The following is a 6,000-nucleotide window of genomic DNA, read 5'->3' on the forward strand; positions in this document are numbered from 1 at the left end:
TATTATTTCCCTACATATTATAGTTCTGTTAAATATTGATATTTGTTATTGATTTGTTACATTCTTGCTATGAATGTTAAATGATTTTTGGTGTCAAACTATTGTTGTTACTGCTTTGCCTTATGATTATCTGTTATGCTGATTGCTGTGTTGTTGTTTTGTGTACAATGTGATATTCTATTTTTCTAGCTTTAATTTAATATAGTCATCTTAGAAGTCTGTAATCTTGTAATTATGTTAAATGGCGTTGTACCGTTGGAAGTAATAAATAATAATAATAATACATTTTACTAAAAATTAGTCATTATAAATTGATGCTGTCTAAATGAACTACTGTTATCAAGTATCATTCTTTTAACTGTATGGTCAAATTAATGTTATATATAAGAAGTAAATACTACATAAAGTAGTGATAATCTCATTATAGTACAACTGTTAAGAAATATGGATATGTTGAAATATTATTTGTAAATGGATATTGACTAAAGATTATTAATAAAAATTAAAAATTATGATCCATTACACGTGTTTGAATAAGCTACCAATGACTGCAATGCACACAGAATATAGTAGAACAAATTATAAAAAAAAATTAAAGAATAGTATTCATTCCTTCAACCCCAAAATAAACTAGCGTCTTTGATATGTGGCGTCTGGTAAAGATGACCATGTCATCCTACGATGATGAGGGAATAGAATTTTGGATTTAGAAACTGGATTCCCAGCACGCTATTAGAATATATAGGGGTGGAATCATTATTTGTTAAACTTTCAGGTGTAAAGCTTCAAGTATTATATTCGGTTTCAAAAGTATTTACCAAAGAATAATGGAATCAATTTTATTATTTTAACATAGTTGAAAATCTGATTGGCTGAGCTTTAGCGAAGCCTATCACTTGAGGAGCTTGATGTTCATTTCTGTCTTTCTATCCACACGATATCTCGAAAATAAAATAATCTCCAATCTTAAACTTTAGCTTGAAGCTAAATTTCTATATACATTGAGTTTGATGATGACACATGACAAAAGAATTAAAGTACCAAATCGGACGCTGACTTTTTGATTGAAGAAGAATGAGCGTAACCTATACATAGTAGTTTTGCTATCATTTTCAATATTCTGGATTCGCGAAATAACGATTTCGAAATTTTAATTTCAAATGTCTGGTGTCATCAGAAGTAAATGAATATTCAATCAGCTGGCACAAGGTGTTGCAAGCAATTACACAAACGTTATAATTGATACTGTAGTAAGCGTCCTAGATACAATATTAGCTAAGAAGAATGTTTATTTGGTAACTGATCAATTATTCAATAAGGCAAGAATGGAAGCAACGTTTACCCTGTTAATCTGTTGTATGGATTAGTTCAGTATGAAACCGTTTTGGAAAATTGTCATTTTGAAAATTTTCTCAAAATTTTTACACTACTATAGGGGAAATTAAGACAGCTAAACATTTTGCAATTATCTAAATTAAAACTGAAATTTTACTTTAAAAGAATATTTTTGAAAATCATTCTAGATAAAAGTTTACTATTTTCCTACATTGGGAGGGACTTTTCAATAACTTCATGTTTAGTTGTCTATAGATATTTTGCTTACATTTATCGATAGCTTGCAGAAAAAAGACTAACCATCATCAATATTTGTGCTTGATTTGGACTGTTCTCATGGAAAATTTGTTACATAGTGGCAATAAAATGTGTAACAACTCCAGTAATCTTTAGTATACATTCCAATAATTTACAAAACGAGCAAAAAGTGTTTTCAGGAAAACCGAAGTTTATTTAAATTAATCGCTCCAACGAAAAATGTCAAGCGGCGATTATATGTAATTAGTTATAATAAAATCCCGTATGAGTGCCGTCGGCGTTGTTCTGTGCACAGCCGTTTGGGCCCTCTTAATACATTTTTGATTTGTAGGATATTTCTAACCAACAGATTATGTTATATAAGGAATATAGCTTAATTGTTGAACTCGCATAATTGAAGAGTGTATTACGTGATCATCTTCCCGTGAAATATTTTGTTCGCGGCCAATTTGTCTTTCTTTTAAAATGGTTTATTTTTATTATTAATTCATACAGGTATGTAGAATCAGAAAAAAGCACAAGTTAGGAACTATATCTCGTTCAGAAGATTTGTTTGCGTTTAGAATGCTTTAGAATGATCGCTTAAACCTACCTGGTCAAAGCGAGGGGTTTTTGTTTTTGATGAACTTTTATAGACATAAAACACACACACACACACACACACACACACACACACACACACACACACACACACACACACACACACACACACACACACACACACACACACACACACACACACACACACACACATATATATATATATATATATATTATGTCTATCAGAATATAATTATTACTAGAAATTATTTGTTAGTAAATATACAGCTGGAATTCAGAAAAAGGGGAGCATTCAATAGTTAAAAAGACACAGTGGAAATACAAGTTTCGTACTTCTAAGTTGGCATCACCGGTAGGCCTATGCATTTTAATCAGCTGGTCATCATTGTTGTCATCATAACATCAAAATTACTTAGTTTGTTATGCCACTTTCACTTTAAAATGTGTACAATAACTAGCTAAATTATGTTTATTTTTATTTACTTACAAGTACTTGTACTATGTACAAAATGTACGTTGCTAGAACTAACCCTATAACCTAAAGATCTACTGTAGAGTGACAAGGAGTATGTAAATAAACGTAAGAACCGTAGCAATTTCTATAAGTGTATTGACAAACTCAAATGTATTCGATGTTTTGTGAATGATCACCATTATAGCTGGGCATTTAAAGTTTTCACTTGACATTAAAACACCAGAAAATATTGCGACTAGTTGGCTTCTCACGAGATTCGAGATCTGCAACTTCAATGGCTTCAGTCTTTTTTAGTGACAGATCTCACACTATACAGATTTCAAATTACTTTTAGAAATCAGCCAAAGTACGATATGGAGTTCCACAGAGATCCATACATAACCCAATTATATTTTTAGTGTTCGTCAAAGACATTATATCGCCGTTACAGATCAGGATACTTGTGAAGTACGTAGACGACATTATTCTTTGTCAGTAAAAATCATCAACTGGTGTTCAAACAACATACTTGAATATTTGCATAATTGTGTTCAACAACTAAATCTAAAATCCACAATTTAAACTGTAAAAAAAATGTTTCTTCGTGCTATGGACTTTGGCAGTGGTGCGGCTGTCATGTTGGGTTACACCATGATTGAGGAAGTCCATTAAACAGAATTCCTAGGAATACACCTTGATCAAGGTTTGACCTGTGATGTTCACATAAATTCTGTGTGTTCAAATTATCCTCTGGCATGTTTCTTGAGAAAGTTACCTAAATATTGAGTGTTAAGAGCTGTATTTTTCCTACGGAGTAACATTGTGGGGCGCCGGCGTAGAGACCTAAGTTCTTAGAGCATTCCGACCTTAAAAAATTCTAGTAATTTTTAATTTGGGACACTATGAGTTGTACAAACTAACGCTTAAAAAGCTGCAATTATACTTTACTTATAATGAGGACAATACTTTTTACAATACTGTCTCTATAAAATGCACTAGTGACAACTATCGTACCGAGATACCGGACAAAAGTGTATGAAAACTTTCCACCGAAAGAGTTCATTTCGTCAACAGTCTGCTATGTTTTATTAAAATGCTTAATCGCTGAAAGCAGACAAAACTCAGTTGAAATACTCTTTAGCATCCCAAGATTTGACGGTGTTTACTAATTTTTTACCTTTAACTGAAGAATCACTGAATTTTAAACTTTACGATGAATGGATATGGAACCAATTTAAGTGTGAATGAGGATGGATATAAGACTGTTTCTTTGTATTTTAGAATGTGATATTGCGAATGGATGGCTACATTTTAACTTAACTTTGATTGATTCATTGCAAACATTCTTCAACCATTCAATAAACAGGATATACTCTTATTAACAAGTAAAGCGATCCCCAGGTTGTGTCAGCGAGAACTTCTTAGCCTTCATATCGCCTAGTAGATAGTTATCGTATACTTTAGTTTTTATCTTTTTTAACCCTGGAACTGGCCATCATTTTTCCCAAAATGGCAGGCACATTTTGGTGATTTTGTAAGGGTTTTGTGTTTTAATCACTGCTCATCTATTTTTTTAAGATACAAACATTTTAAAAAGCATCAATGTCTTTAGAAATAAATGTAGTTTTCCAAAAAAATATTAAATATTGAAATCATTTCAATGTATTTTTTATTTTTTTACTGAATAACATAAAAATATTAGTAAAGAATAAATGTTTCTCAAATGTATAGCACCCTCTCAGGTAATATGAAATTTTGTATAATAATTCTAAGATATACAAAAGTTTGCTTATATATCTGAATTACAAAATACAAAAAAATATTTAGGTAAAGAAGTTTATTGGTACTTTTGAATAATATATCTATAAAAAACTAAAAATCTGAAAAAAGTTTGTATAGCACTATTATGTATACCATTGTGACATTTTGGAATCTATGGGATGAACAAATATTTTTTCTAAGATATATATATGTAGAAGCGAAAAAATATGATATTTATAGAAGTTTACATTTGTATAAGATATTTTTTATATGGCAACAAACTTTTTTTTTAAATTTTACAAAAGTCAAAATTATGAAATAAATGCCTAATATTTTTAGCTAACAATTTTCTTTTCATCCAAAAATTATTTATATATAGATAGTACATTTATTGAAGTTTACAAAAATGTACAACAATGTATTTTTTATATCTATTATTTTTTTGTTAAAAAAAATAATACAAGCGATGGTCATAGAAAATAAAACGCTAATACCTTCAGAAAAAGTAAAAAGAATTACTGTCTAAAATACATGAATATGCTTTTATAATAAATTATATATAGAAGTGAAAAAATATGATATTTATAGAAGTTTACATTGTATAAGATACTTTTATATGGCAACAAATTTGTTTTTAATTTTTACAAAAGTAAAAATTGTGAAATAAATGCCTAACATTATTAGCTAACAATTTTCTTTTCATCCAAAAATTATTTATATAGATAGTACATTTATTGAAGTTTACAAAAATGTACAACAATGTATTTTTAATCTCTATTATTTTTTTGTTAAAAAAATAAAACAAGCGATGGTCATAGAAATAAAACGCTAATACCTACAGAAAAAGTAAAAAAAGAATTACTGTCTAAAATACATGAATATGCTTTTATAATAAATACATTATGTTTAAAGTAACACTCATTATGAAATAACTATAAACTGTCTACAAAATAATAAAACACTGATCCTGAAGCGTATAACATGCTTACTTTCAGTTTCACAAAAATCTAACCTATTCACTGAAACTTAACCTAACCTCTACATTTTTCACTTCACTAATTAAAAAAAAACACTAAACAAACTTTTATTTTATACACACTAAATAATGAAAAGTCTAAAATATCCAAATAAATAGCAAGCAATACACGGCAATGGCGTAATAACAACAGAGAAATCAACATGGCAACCAAGCGATGCGTTGTTCTTATCTACTGGCTGAGTCGGTGATTGTGCAACAGAACAAAAATAAAATACTAGTTTATAGTCTTCGTTGACGATACTGTTGCTTAGAGCAATTCGTCTTCTTTGTTTTGATATGATTTTCACTATTTCCAGACAACGATAAAGTAACAAAAATAATAAAATTTAATGAAGCTATTTTCGACGCATTAGGCATTTTGGAATTTTACAAAACACGAGCTTTTCAAACGCTTATTTTATAAACATTTATTTTCCTACTGGCTATTGAAAAGATGTTTCTGAAAGCCAAGAATACACTGTTTTCAATGACGACACTTACGATCGTGTAGAACGTAAAACTCACGATAGGGAATTTTGACAAACATGCGGTAATTTTAGCGTGTTCGGAAAATTACGCAAACAAATGGCAATCGGAAATGTCAACATAACAA

The sequence above is a fragment of the Homalodisca vitripennis genome, chromosome 8 (assembly GCF_021130785.1).
Source record: "Homalodisca vitripennis isolate AUS2020 chromosome 8, UT_GWSS_2.1, whole genome shotgun sequence".
In the NCBI taxonomy this organism is placed as follows: Eukaryota; Metazoa; Arthropoda; class Insecta; order Hemiptera; family Cicadellidae; genus Homalodisca; species Homalodisca vitripennis.